General features: G+C 47.3%; 1 long non-coding RNA gene across 2 annotated transcripts in view; it reads left to right on the top strand.

The window, feature by feature from the left end:
- The window catches only part of LOC118151309 (uncharacterized), a 37570-nt gene extending 29803 nt beyond the window's left edge, over positions 1-7767 (top strand). The window contains exons 4-5 of one of the 2 annotated variants that reach the window (XR_013528330.1): positions 1516-1606; positions 2122-7767. This is a non-coding gene — a long non-coding RNA (uncharacterized LOC118151309). Of the gene's footprint in view, positions 1-1515 lie in introns of both variants that reach the window. The other variant, XR_008479429.2, reaches the window with a different exon arrangement.
- Positions 7768-13795: the final 6028 nt, after the last annotated feature.

Raw genomic sequence — 13795 nt, forward strand, 5'->3', positions numbered from 1 at the left:
TCTAATGTTTGAATAATGAGTTATCATCCTCTTTGATTTGACCTGAAGTTTTCTTATCTTATTTCCTAATTTCTTTCACTTAATCATTTCACCCTGATTCCCTAGAAAATTTCTAAACTTTATATTATAATCCTTTTATTTATATATCAAAAACTGTTGAGCAATTCTTATATATCAGGCACTGTAAAATATTTGTTTCCCATAAAAGACAATTCCTTGCATATATCTACTATATTTGGTTTTGGTTTTCTCAATCTTTCCACTAATTTGATTTTTATTTTCTCTTCTTTAATCTGTACCCACTTGCTAGGCCCATACTTATTCTAAGTTTCCTTCCACTGATGCATTGAATAATTTATGACTCTGTTACTTCGGCACTACTTGTCCTCTTATATTAGCCTCCTCTTTCAACATGCTTTGGGTTTCCTATCAGGTGGTACCCCACTTCATTCTTTGAGACGTCTTTCCTAATTTTCACTGGGTCTGAATCAGAACTTTATCAGTAATTTTTCAGCCCTTTTTGACTTCACTTTCCTTATGGTTAATTTCACACTGAAGTTCATTATTGTTACCTTTTTTTGTATGGTTGCCATCAAGAGGCAAGCTTTTCTTTGTTATTAACAAAAGCCAGTAATTAGCAACCATTTAACTTATATGTTTTGAAGGAAAGAAACAATTTTACATGATAATTTTTCTGATATTTGGTAAATCAAGGAGACTTTTTAGAGCCCTTTCAATTCTTAAGGTGATTCTTAGCCTTGAGATTTCTGCTCTAGATTTCTACCCACTGGCTCATGGATCTGATCATTTGAGTTCTGTGATTGAAGCATCACTTTCTAATCTGGCCACTTCTGCAGAGTCAGAAACTGGCATCAAATAACATATATGCTTCCAGATTCATGCAAGTATTTCATTACGTAAATTTTTACAACTTCCTTTGTAGGAGCAAATCATTGCACACTACATTTTATTTTCTACCTATTCAAATATGTTTCAAATTATTCATTTATTCATGTATTCCAGTTATTCATTAAGTAGGGGTGTGTGTGTGTGTGTGTGATGTTAAATGAGTGAAAAATAATGCATACAAAGATTAGCCTTAAAATGTTGTTTTATACTATTATACATCTGAAATGAGCTGTACAGGCAGTTTCAGGAAAGGACTACATAGCTCAAAGAAGGGAGGAGTAGGGCATGATTGCTGTCTCATTTTAATGTCTCTCTGGGCCTGGTAATTAAAAGCACTTTACATTCTTCAGATAAGTGGTTTTTTTTCCTTTTCTCAGAGTTTATTTAAGAGAAGGCTACAATTGTTGAGACTGCTTTTCTATAAGACTTGTGAAATGTGGGAGGAGAGGACTACTGTTTCTTTGTAATGTAATTTTATAAACTATTGGATCTTTTAAACAGTGTGATAAGCAACCTCAATAAATATAAAGGTAATGTAACTGAAATATAAGGAATATTATAACACATACAAAGAAAAAGATATAATTGTTGTTTTTCTTATTACAGATTCCTAACCTGAAAATCTGAAATCCATAGTGCTCCAAAATCTGAAACCTTTTGAGCAACAACATGACATCACGTGTAAGAAATTCCACTTGTGAGTACTTAACACAAACTTTGTTTCATGAGCAAAATTACTTACAATAGTTTGTAGAATTAACTTCAGGCTGTATATATAAGATATATATAAAGCATAACAGAATTTTACATTTAGTTTGGGGTTCCATTCCCAAGATAGCTCATGTATATGTAAATATTCCCAAATCTGAAAAAATCAGAAATCCAAAACACTTCTTGGCCCAAGCGTTTTGGATAAGGATACTCAACCTGTCAGTTGAAAATAAAATATTTTTCTTTGATAGTTTTACATGCCACAAATTTTTCTGACTCCAAACAAGCCCATGTAACTATTGCTTCACAGATGTGTGATTTGAAGCTTAGCAGAAAACCTGTCTCCCACTTTTTCCATATTGTTTTCTAGGTATAATGCAGATAACTTGTAAAATAACATTCTAGGGTGTAATATATAAATCCTGCCTAAACAAAAGCAAAAGGCGCAGGAAATAACAATAGGTATAACTTCTAACTGGCTAACTCATGCTTCTCTCCAAGGGAAAAGCCAAAAATGTGCCCCTGAGGTGGATGGCTGGTTAGTGAATTATGGGTAAGACTCTGTGGAAGACAAGAGCAACCTAAGACAGGCACAGCTGTAGGGCAGCGACCAATAGCTAAATTTATACAAAAAGCCAGCCTGCTCCCACGAAGGAATCGAGAAGCACTACAAGCAGATGCAGCAGCAGCGTCATTGACAGGAAAGTACGTTGCAGGGAGGCCAGCAAAGGCTAAATTCATACTGGGAGCAGATGTACTAGCAGTGTAATTGACAGACAATCAAGTTGCCTGTATGCCTCCCAGGTGGATGGCTGGTTAGCCAATGACAGATAAGACTCTGAGGGATGAGAGCAACCTAAGACAGGCACAACCACGGGGATGCCAGCCAAGGCTAAATTCATACCGGGAGCAGATGAACCAGCAGCGTACTTGACAGGCAGACAAGTTGCCTGTGTGCCCCCCAGGTGGATGGCTGGTTAGCCAATGACGGGTAAGACTCTGAGAGACTAGAGCAACCTAAGACAGGCACAGCCACGGGGAGGCCAGCAAAGGCTAAATTCATTCTGGGAGCAGATGCACCAGCTGCGTACTTGACAGGCAGACAAGTAAGTTGCCTGTGTGCCCCCCAGGTGGATGGCTGGGGAGCCAATGACGGGTAAGACTCTCTGAGAGATGAGAGCAACCTAAGACAGACACAGCCGCAGGGAGGCCAGCAAAGGCTAAATTCATACCGGAAGCAGATGCACCAGCAGCGTACTTGACAGGCAGACAAGTTGCCTGTGTGTTCCCCAGGTGGATGGCGGGTTAGCCAATGACGGGTAAGACTCTGAGAGATTAGAGCAACCTAAGACAGGCACAGCCACGGGGATGCCAGCCAAGGCTAAATTCATATCAGGAGCAGATGCACCAGCAGCATACTTGACAGGCAGACAAGCTGCCTGTGTGCCCCCCAGGTGGATGGCTGGTTAGCCAATGACGGGTAAGACTCTGTGAAGGACGAGAGCAACCTAAGACAGGCACAGCCGCGGGGAGGCCAGCAAAGGCTAAATTCATACCGGGAGCAGATGCACCAGCAGCGTACTTGACAGGCAGACAAGTAAGTTGCATGTGTGCCCCCCAGGTGGATGGCTGGTTAGCCAATGACGGGTAAGACTCTCTGAGAGCTGAGAGCAACCTACGACAGGCACAGCCACGGGGATGCCAGCCAAGGCGAAATTGATACTGAGAGGAGATGCACCAGCAGCGTACTTGACAGGCAGACAAGTAAGTTGCCTGTGTGCCCCCCAGGTGGATGGCTGGGTAGCCAATGACGGGTAAGACTCTCTGAGAGATTAGAGCAACCTAAGACAGGCACAGCCGCAGGGAGGCCAGCAAAGGCTAAATTCATTCTGGGAGCAGATGCACCAGCAGCGTACTTGACAGGCAGACAAGTTGCCTGTGTGTTCCCCAGGTGGATGGCTGGTTAGCCAATGACGGGTAAGACTCTGAGAGATTAGAGCAACCTAAGACAGGCACAGCCACGGGGATGCCAGCCAAGGCTAAATTCATTCTGGGAGCAGATGCACCAGCAGCGTACTTGACAGGCAGACAAGTAAGTTGCCTGTGTGCCCCCCAGGTGGATGGCTGGTTAGCCAATGACGGGTAAGACTCTGAGAGATTAGAGCAACCTAAGACAGGCACAGCCACGGGGATGCCAGCCAAGGCTAAATTCATACCAGGAGCAGATGCACCAGCAGCATACTTGACAGGCAGAAAAGTTCCCTGTGTGCGCCCCAGGTGGATGGCTGGTTACCAATGACGGGTAAGACTCTCTGAAGGACGAGAGCAACCTAAGACAGGCACAGCCGCGGGGAGGCCAGCGAAGGCTAAATTCATTCTGGGAGCAGATGCACCAGCAGCGCACTTGACAGGCAGACAAGTAATTTGCCTGTGTGCCCCCCAGGTGGATGGCTGGTTAGCCAATGACGGGTAAGACTCTCTGAGAGATTAGAGCAACCTAAGACAGGCACAGCCGCAGGGAGGCCAGCAAAGGCTAAATTCATACCGGGAGCAGATGCACCAGCAACGTACTTGACAGGCAGACAAGTTGCCTGTGTGTTCCCCAGGTGGATGGCTGGTTAGCCAATGACGGGTAAGACTCTGAGAGATTAGAGCAACCTAAGACAGGCACAGCCACGGGGATGCCAGCCAAGGCAAAATTCATACCAGGAGCAGATGCACCAGCAGCATACTTGACAGGCAGAAAAGTTCCCTGTGTGCCCCCCAGGTGGATGGCTGGTTACCAATGACGGGTAAGACTCTGTGAAGGACGAGAGCAACCTAAGACAGGCACAGCCGCGGGGAGGCCAGCAAAGGCTAAATTCATTCTGGGAGCAGATGCACCAGCAGTGTACTTGACAGGCAGACAAGTAAGTTGCCTGTGTGCCCCCAGGTGGATGGCTGGTTAGCCAATGACGGGTAAGACTCTCTGAGAGATTAGAGCAACCTAAGACAGGCACAGCCGCAGGGAGGCCAGCAAAGGCTAAATTCATACTGGGAGCAGATGTACCAGCAGCGTACTTGACAGGCAGACAAGCTGCCTGTGTGCCCCCCTGGTGGATGGCTGGTTAGCCAATGACGGGTAAGACTCTCTGAAGGACGAGAGCAACCTAAGACAGGCACAGCCGCGGGGAGGCCAGCAAAGGCTAAATTCATTCTGGGAGCAGATGCACCAGCAGCGTACTTGACAGGCAGACAAGTTGCCTGTGTGTTCCCCAGGTGGATGGCTGGTTAGCCAATGACGGGTAAGACTCTGAGAGATTAGAGCAACCTAAGACAGGCACAGCCACGGGGATGCCAGCCAAGGCTAAATTCATACCAGGAGCAGATGCACCAGCAGCGTACTTGACAGGCAGACAAGTAAGTTGCCTGTGTGCCCCCCAGGTGGATGGCTGGTTAGCCAATGACGGGTAAGACTCTCTGAAGGACGAGAGCAACCTAAGACAGGCACAGCCACGGGGATGCCAGCCAAGGCTAAATTCATACCAGGAGCAGATGCACCAGCAGCGTACTTGACAGGCAGACAAGTAAGTTGCCTGTGTGCCCCCCAGGTGGATGGCTGGTTAGCCAATGACGGGTAAGACTCTCTGAAGGACGAGAGCAACCTAAGACAGGCACAGCCACGGGGATGCCAGCCAAGGCGAAATTGATACCGAGAGGAGATGCACCAGCAGCGTACTTGTCATGCAGACAAGTAAGTTGCCTGTGTGCCCCCCAGGTGGATGGCTGGTTAGCCAATGACGGGTAAGACTCTGAGAGATTAGAGCAACCTAAGACAGGCACAGCCACGGGGATGCCAGCCAAGGCTAAATTCATATCAGGAGCAGATGCACCAGCAGCATACTTGACAGGCAGACAAGCTGCCTGTGTGCCCCCCAGGTGGATGGCTGGTTAGCCAATGACGGGTAAGACTCTGTGAAGGACGAGAGCAACCTAAGACAGGCACAGCCGCGGGGAGGCCAGCAAAGGCTAAATTCATACCGGGAGCAGATGCACCAGCAGCGTACTTGACAGGCAGACAAGTAAGTTGCCTGTGTGCCCCCCAGGTGGATGGCTGGTTAGCCAATGACGGGTACGACTCTCTGAGAGATTAGAGCAACCTAAGACAGGCACAGCCGCAGGGAGGCCAGCAAAGGCTAAATTCATACCGGGAGCAGATGCACCAGCAGCGTACTTGACAGGCAGACAAGCTGCCTGTGTACCCCCCTGGTGGATGGCTGGTTAGCCAATGACGGGTAAGACTCTGTGAAGGACGAGAGCAACCTAAGACAGGCACAGCCGCGGGGAGGCCAGCAAAGGCTAAATTCATTCTGGGAGCAGATGCACCAGCAGCGTACTTGACAGGCAGACAAGTAAGTTGCCTGTGTGTCCCCCAGGGGGATGGCTGGTTAGCCAATGATGGGTAAGACTCTCTGAGAGCTGAGAGCAACCTAAGACAGGCACAGCCACGGGGATGCCAGCCAAGGTGAAATTGATACCGAGAGGAGATGCACCAGCAGCATACTTGACAGGCAGACAAGTTGCCTGTGTGTCCCCCAGGTGGATGGCTGGTTAGCTAATGACGGGTAAGACTCTCTGAAGGACGGAAGCAACCTAAGACAGGCACAGCCCTTGGGAGGCCAGCAAAGGGTAAAGTCATATCAAAAGCCATTCTGCTCCTAAGAAGTACAGGAGCAGCGATAGGAGCAAATACACATGCAAGGTAATTCCCAGGCAAGGATGTTGCCAATGAGGAGACTTGGACTCTGCATTCTGTGCATAAAACAGATGTAAAAGCTTTCTGATAATAGTATCTAGATTTTAAAGGGAAGCTTCTAAAGGGGCAAAATGTGGAAGAAAATGAAAATTAAATGCAATAGTAGATAGTTTCTATAGTATGTATGTATGTATGTGGTAGTTAAATAAAAGTACAAATAAAGCAGAATGGGAACCCCTCTCTTTACATAGATAAGCTCACCAGAGCACATCTTTGGGTCTGTAACCAGCACATTTCTGCATTTCCTTATTTTCTGATTTTCCTGGATCACCTCCCCCCACCTTTTTACCCCTTACCTCAACTGCAAGTTTATGGAGTCAAATGATCAGGATGCTTAATTTTGTAAAACCTGATTGTCATCTGAAACCGACTTCCTGCCTCAACTTCCAGCCTCAAACAGCATATAAGTTGGACTGCCTCCTTTGTTAGGCTTCCTGACCATTTTAGGTGTGAGCCTGCTGCCATCCTGGGTGCATCTGTAATAAAGTTCTCTTCTGTCTCAAAAGGAAAGAAAAAGATTGGTTAACTTTCATATACCGAACACATTTAGATTCAACAGTTTTCATTTTGTCGTATTAGTTTTATCTATGTCTGCCTCTAGCCATCTTTTCGACTGAACCATTTAAAAATAACTTGCAGTTGCAATAAAATTTTATTTTCAAACACTTCAGGATGTATATTCTAAGAATGTCAACATAGGTTTTGAAGGAAATCAAGACCAAATGTGTTTCACTTAGTGATATAGGTAGGCTGTATTAGACCCCTCCTACCATATAATACCTTCCATGTTCTTATTTGATATTTATTGCTTGGAACATTCCAACATATAAACTAGATTCATGCAAATAAAAACACTCTGAGTATTAAAGAGGCCTACTGAGGTTTTATGGATAGGAAGAGAGCTTAGAAAGAGGATGAATGAAAACAGAACAGTGGAGCAGCGATTGTATTTGCATAGGGGAAATTTAATGATTGGATCAAGTGGTCCTTAGTATGTTTTAACATAACTGATCACAGGGCCTTGGAAATTGGGAAGTAGGCCAAGGTTATGTTCTCAGGTGGACTTTATGAGCCACTTCCTTTGTTTCTTAAAGCATCCACATCTGCCACTGAAAAACAGTATTTCGCATTGTATATACATAACATGATGGTGCTATTATTTTACTAATAACCTAGTAAACACAGACATATAATTATGAGATCATGGTAGATATGGGATTTGGGCGAGCATACGAAGTATATGTCCAAGTAGAAGGGATTTCAAAATCGCTCTTACTGGGTTACGATTGTGTTGCTAAAGTGCTTTGCAACTTGAAAGAGCTATTGAGAATAAAGTTTGTTATGAGAGATCACTGCAGCTCATGGTTGTTAATGTTGTGACCGTGGAGAACATGGCCTTTTGGGAATGGGCGTCCAGGGACCAATGTATGATGTATATGTTTGAAATAGGGGAAAAATCCAAAAAGTATTTAGAGTTGCAGACAGACTTTTAGTTTTAATATGTTTAGTGTATTCAAGTTTGGAATTTGTTTTATGTTTGTTAGAGATGGGCTCTCATTCTATTGCCCAGGCTGGAGTGCAGTGGTGTAGTCGTAGCTCACTACATCCTTGAACTGTTGGGCTCAAGCAATCCTCTCACCTCAGCCTCTTGAGTAGCTGGGACTACATGCATGAGCCACTGCACCTGGCTAATTAAAAATTCATTATAGTGACAGGTCTCACTGGATTACCCAGGCTGGTCTCAAAATCTTGTGCTCAAACAATTCTCCCACTCGGTTTCCAGCATGGCTGGGATGAGAGGCATGGGCCAGACACCTGGCTGTCTTTTATTTGCTGTTCATTCTATATAGTCTAGGTGTTTGGGGAATAAAAATGTGAATCATCTTAACCTTACAGTTCAGGACTTGGACTCTGTGATGGATTTAATAGTGTCCCCCACCCACCCCAAAAAAACATTCCTATGTCCACCACACTAAGTAAATATTAGAATGTGACTTTATTTGTAAAGAGGGTCCTTATATAAGTAGTTAGGTGAAGATTGTCATACGAGATTAGGATGGGCTCTTACAGGAAGAGAAGAGGACCCACAGATTCATGGAGGTATAGAGAGAATACCACGTGAAGACATTGGCAGGGATTGGAGTGATGTGCCTATAAGCCAAGAAACACCAAGGATTAGTGGCAACCACTGGATATATATAGAAAGAGACATGGAACAGATTCTCTCTCAGAACCTCCAGAGGAAACAAACCTGCTAGAAGTTTGATTTTGGGAGTTTAAGAGAATAAATTTTTATTGTTTTAGGTTACCTACTTTTTGATCATACATATTTTTTACTTTAAAAAAATTTTTACAAAATTATGGGGTACATGTGAAATTTTATTACATGTATGTAATGTATAAGTCATTCAAGGATATATAGGGTGCCCATCACCCAAGGACAATACATTTTTGTTAACTGTAGTCGCCCTATTCTGCTATCAAGCATTAAATTTATTCCTTCCTTTTAACTATGTTTGTACACCTTAACCCACTTATCTTCCCCCTTTCTCTCATGTACCTGTCCCAATATCTGTTATCTCTTTCCACTCTCTACCTCCCCCCACGTGATGAAATGTTTTAGCTCCGACTTGGGAGAACCTGTGATACTTGTATTTTTTCTTTTTTTCTTGAGATGGAGTCTTGCTCTGTTGCCAGGCTAGAGCACAGTGGCTCAGTCTTGGCTCACTGCAGCCTCTCCCTCCTGGGTTCAAGCAATTCTTCTGCCTGAGTAGCTGGGACTACAGGTGCGTGCCAAACGCCCAGCTAATTTTTGTATTTTTAGTAGAGATGGTTCTTCACCATGTTGGCCAAGATGGTCTCAATCTCTTGACCTCGTGATCCAACCGCCTTGGCCTCTCAAAGTGCTGGAATTACAGGCACGAGCCACTGCGCCTGGCCAATAATTGTATTGTTGTGCCTAGCTTATTTTAAGATAACATCTTCAGTTCCACCCATGTTGCTCTAAATGACAAGATCTTGTTATTTTTTATGGTTGAATAGTATTCCATTGTGTATATACACAACTTTTTATTCACTTATTGGTGGACACTTAGGTTGATTCTGTTATCTTTGCTAGTTTGAATAGTGCTGTAGTAAACGTGAGTATAGATTTTTATTTGATATAAATTTTCTTTGGGTTAGATACTCAGTGGCATTGCTAGATCAAATGGTAACTCTATTTTTAGATTAGATAGAATGCTCTATAAAAGAAATTTGGGATAAAGTCCAGTTTAAATCCTGTTTCTGTGTTTATTTTATATATGTACATGATCAGTCTAATGCTGCGAGTGGGGTGTTAAAGTTCCCCACCATTATTTTATTTTACTTATTTAGAGCTAGCAATATTCGCTTCATAAATCTGTGTACTTCAGTGTGGGATATATATATATATATATATATATACACATATAATATCTTCTTTCTGATTTCATTCCTTTATTATTGTATAGAGTTTCTTTGTCTTTTTGCCAACAATCCCATTATTGGATATATACCCAAAGGATTGTAAATTGTTCTGTTATAAAGGCACATGCTCATGTATGTTCACAATAGCAAAGATCTGGAACCAACCCAAATGCTCATCAAGCATAGAATGGATGAAAAAAATGTCACATATGTACACCACAGAGTACTATGCAGCCATGCAAAAGGATGAGTTTATTTCCTTCGCCAGAACATGGATGAATATGGAAACCATCATTCTCAGCAAACTGACACAAGAACAGGAAACCAAACATCACATGTTCTCACTCTTAAGTGGTTATTGAGCAATGAGAACACATGATACAGGGAGGGGAACATCACACACTGGGGTCTGTTGTGGGTGGAGGGATAGGGGAGGGATAATATTGGGAGAATACCTAATGTAGGTGACTAGTGGATAGAGGCAGCAAACCACCACGTGTGTGCATACCAATGTGCTTGTGCACATGAGCAGGTGAACCAGAGTGAGTGTGACTGCTCCATCCCAGGCCAGAGGGCTCCCTGCAGCTTTCAGGCCCCCCACTGCTCTCTAGGCCATAGACTCAGAGGGAAAGCCCATGTGTGTTGCACTGATCCAGGCCTGGGCCACAGGTAGGGAAGAGGCCCAGGCTGGCAGATAGGAGGCATGGTTACCCATGGGGCAGAATAACCACAGACAAGCCCTGCCTGTCCCTGCCCCTCAGGCCTTTGTGAATGATGGGGACGGGCTGGGGACAGGAGGCCCAGGTGGGTCAGGAGGCAAGCCTGGCAAACCTTGTAAGGGTGGAGGTCACAGCAGAGCAGGAGACCTACAGATGGGGCAGGCTGGGCCCTGCAGGGTGGGAAAGAGGCTGGGCTGGGCTTGGGGACACCAGGCATCAGACTCGGCCAGTGAGCACACTCTTCCTCCAAGCATCCTTCTGACATCCAGCAGCACTTTGGGGTCAAGGACCGAGGCACTGGCTTGCTGCAGTCAGGTGATGCCCACCCCCACCTTCCCCCACCCACGTGCTGTCATCATGGGTCCTGTCCTGTTGGCTGTCCTCTGCCCCCCCGCCCTGCCCTGGTCTTTCTTCACTGCTGCTGACTCCTGGAAAGAGTGGACTTTGCCCCCCAATCCCACTGTTGTTGCCTGCCAATGACAATGTGTCTCTGAGCCTCTGCTTCTTGTCTAACAAAATGGATAATACCTGCACCGAGGGCAGATATGGGGGTGCAGATCAAGGGCCAAGGTTGCAGAGGTGACCCTTCCTCTGGGTCCTGGGGCCTCATCGGGACCCAGTGATCTGGGATCCATCCTGCGGCTGGTGTAGGGAGCTTCTTAAGTCAAGGTGGGCAATGCCAACAGAGCCATGATGACCCCGTTTTTATCTCCTGCCCTCCCCCACATTCCTTCCATTACCATCCACCCTGGAAATCACCTCTTAGGTGATGAGCAGGAAACTCCACCTGGTCAGCCTGAGAGCAGTTCCCAAGCCCAGGGCAGGCACCTGAGAATTGGCCCTGGACTGGCCATGGGCCTGAGGTTCCCTGCCACCCTCTTCTGTAGGGCCCAGGCTTCTGATGGGCTGCCGGAGTAGGGCCTGATATGCTAGCCTGCTGGAAGCTGGTCTGGGACAGTGTAGGAGGCCAGGCAGCCTCCCAGGCCCTCCCTCCAGGAATGTGCCTCCCTGTCCTTGCCCCCACTGAGGCATGGTCCCTCGGGAACTGGGCTCCTGGCTCCCTGGCCTCATTGGCTTTGCCCTCAGAAGCACCCCTCAGGCCAGGCAGAGACTCTGGCCAGTCCTACAATCCAGGGCTAGGGCAAGAGGCCGGTCCTGACTCTGTCCTGGGGGGATGCTGTGTGGCACTAGCTTGGGCCCTGCCTTTTCTGAGCCCTTGGCCCTGGAGTCTATCTGGCTTGGAGGCCCAGTCAGATGTAGGATAATGTCCCTGTGGTCTGTACTCCAGTCAGTGAATGCTTCCCCTCCTGGGAGGGAAGGGTGGAGTGAACTGGCTCTGCCCAGGAACCTGCCTGACCTAAGTGGCATTTCAGTATGCACAATGCCTCCTGAGCTCAGAGTGCCACAGCCACTCACCACCTTCTAGCTGTCCCCACAGCCCAGATAGGGACTTCAAAGCTCAGAGAGAGGGAATGCAATGGTTCCAGGGCTCATGTGAGACTGGACTGTGCTAGGATGGGGCAAGGTTGTGTGGTCCAGTGTTCCCTGTGGGTGTCCAAGTCCCTGCCCTAGTAGACATTAGCTCTTCCCAGGCCATGAGCCCAACCCTTCCCCCACCTCTTCCTGGGGCTCCCTGGCTAGGCCAGAATAAATCTGCCTGCCCTGCCCCCGAGATGGGCTCCTGTGGCCCCCTCTGGGCTGTGTGCATGCAGTGACCAGTATTTTGGCTGAGAAACAGAATTCCAGGCGCATGGAAAGGAGTGGGCTGCCAGGCTGGTGAGGAAAGGGTGGAGAAGGCCTCACTGCCCAACCCCTGCCCTGCATGGCCCTTGACTTACTGGGGACCTGGCCTGAGCCCCATGTCCCTCCTAGTCCTGGCCTCACTTCCTCATCTGGAGTAAGGCTTTATCTCAAGTATCCTCCATTTAATGCCCATTGACCATTTATGGGGCCAGCACAGCCCAGGAAGGGGGAGGGGTGGGAGGTGCAGGGAATTGTAGGGAGGGCCATGGGGCTCGGCTCAAGGCAGCTGTGAGAGTTCCCTGGTTCTTTTTGTGGCTCTGTTCTTGGCTGGCTTCTTGGGCTCATGAAAGAGAATTCACACAGTTCCTATTCATTCCAGTGACCTGGCCGGAGGTGGACAAAGCACGCCACGCGTCATCTCATTTGATTCTTCTGGTAACCCTGCAGGTTCCCTTCATCAGCTTCACTTATCAGATACAGGGACAAAGGCCAAGACATAGAAGCCACTTGCTTGAGGGCTCACGGTGGACAGCAGCCAGCCCGGAAGAGGGATCTGGCCTCTGCCTCTCCTGCCCACTGGCCTGCATGGTCTGGGTGTCTGGCATCTCAGTGTCCCCAGGGTGGGTGTCTCTGGGCCATCGTGAGAACTCCCAGCATCCTCAGGGACCCTCTAGTCTGTTCATGATGGCCCTCACCTGTCACCTTCCCTCACATAGCTGGGATGGCTCTCCAAGGTGTCCTCACCCCTTTGGCCACCTGAGCCAAGACACCATTCAAGTAGACCAAGACGTGACTCAGTGGACAACTAGGCAAGTCGCCTAATTGGCCTGTGTTCCAGGCATCTGTGCCTTCCCCATGCCCGATAAGGTCAGAGCCAGGTGGAGGGTGCCAGCCAGGTGTCAGTGCTTGCCCAGATCAAAGGGCCAGGGCTGAGAGCTGGGCTGCCTGCTTATCTGTGGGCACCAGGGGCTGCTGGGCCAGGAGACAGGGAGGAGGTGGCTCAGGGATAGGCCTGGGCTTGCTCCTGCTGCCCCCACTCTGGGACCAGGCATGAAAACTGCTGAGGATGGGCCACTTTCCACATCCCCTTTGCAGATAAGAGTGCTGCTGGCTCGGGCATGGCCCCTGAGTTGCCCACAGCAGTCATAGCTCAGCCTCTGTGAAAACCCAGAGCAGAATTACAACTCACAGGCCAGGTGCAGTGGCTCATGCCTGTAATCCCAGCACTTTGGGAGGCTGAGTCAGGTGGATCATCTGAGGTCAGGAATTCGAGACAGTCTGGCCAACATGTTAAAACCCCATCTCTACTAAAAATACAAATATTAGCCAGGTGTGGTGGTTGGCACCTGTAATCCTAGCTACTCAGGAGGCTGAGGCAGAGGAATCACTTGAAGCGGGAGGTGGAGATTGCAGTGAGCCAAGATCATTCCACTGCACTCCAACCTAGGTGCCAGAACAAGACTCCATCTCA

This window comes from Callithrix jacchus, chromosome 17 (genome assembly GCF_049354715.1).
Source record: "Callithrix jacchus isolate 240 chromosome 17, calJac240_pri, whole genome shotgun sequence".
Taxonomy (NCBI): Eukaryota; Metazoa; Chordata; class Mammalia; order Primates; family Cebidae; genus Callithrix; species Callithrix jacchus.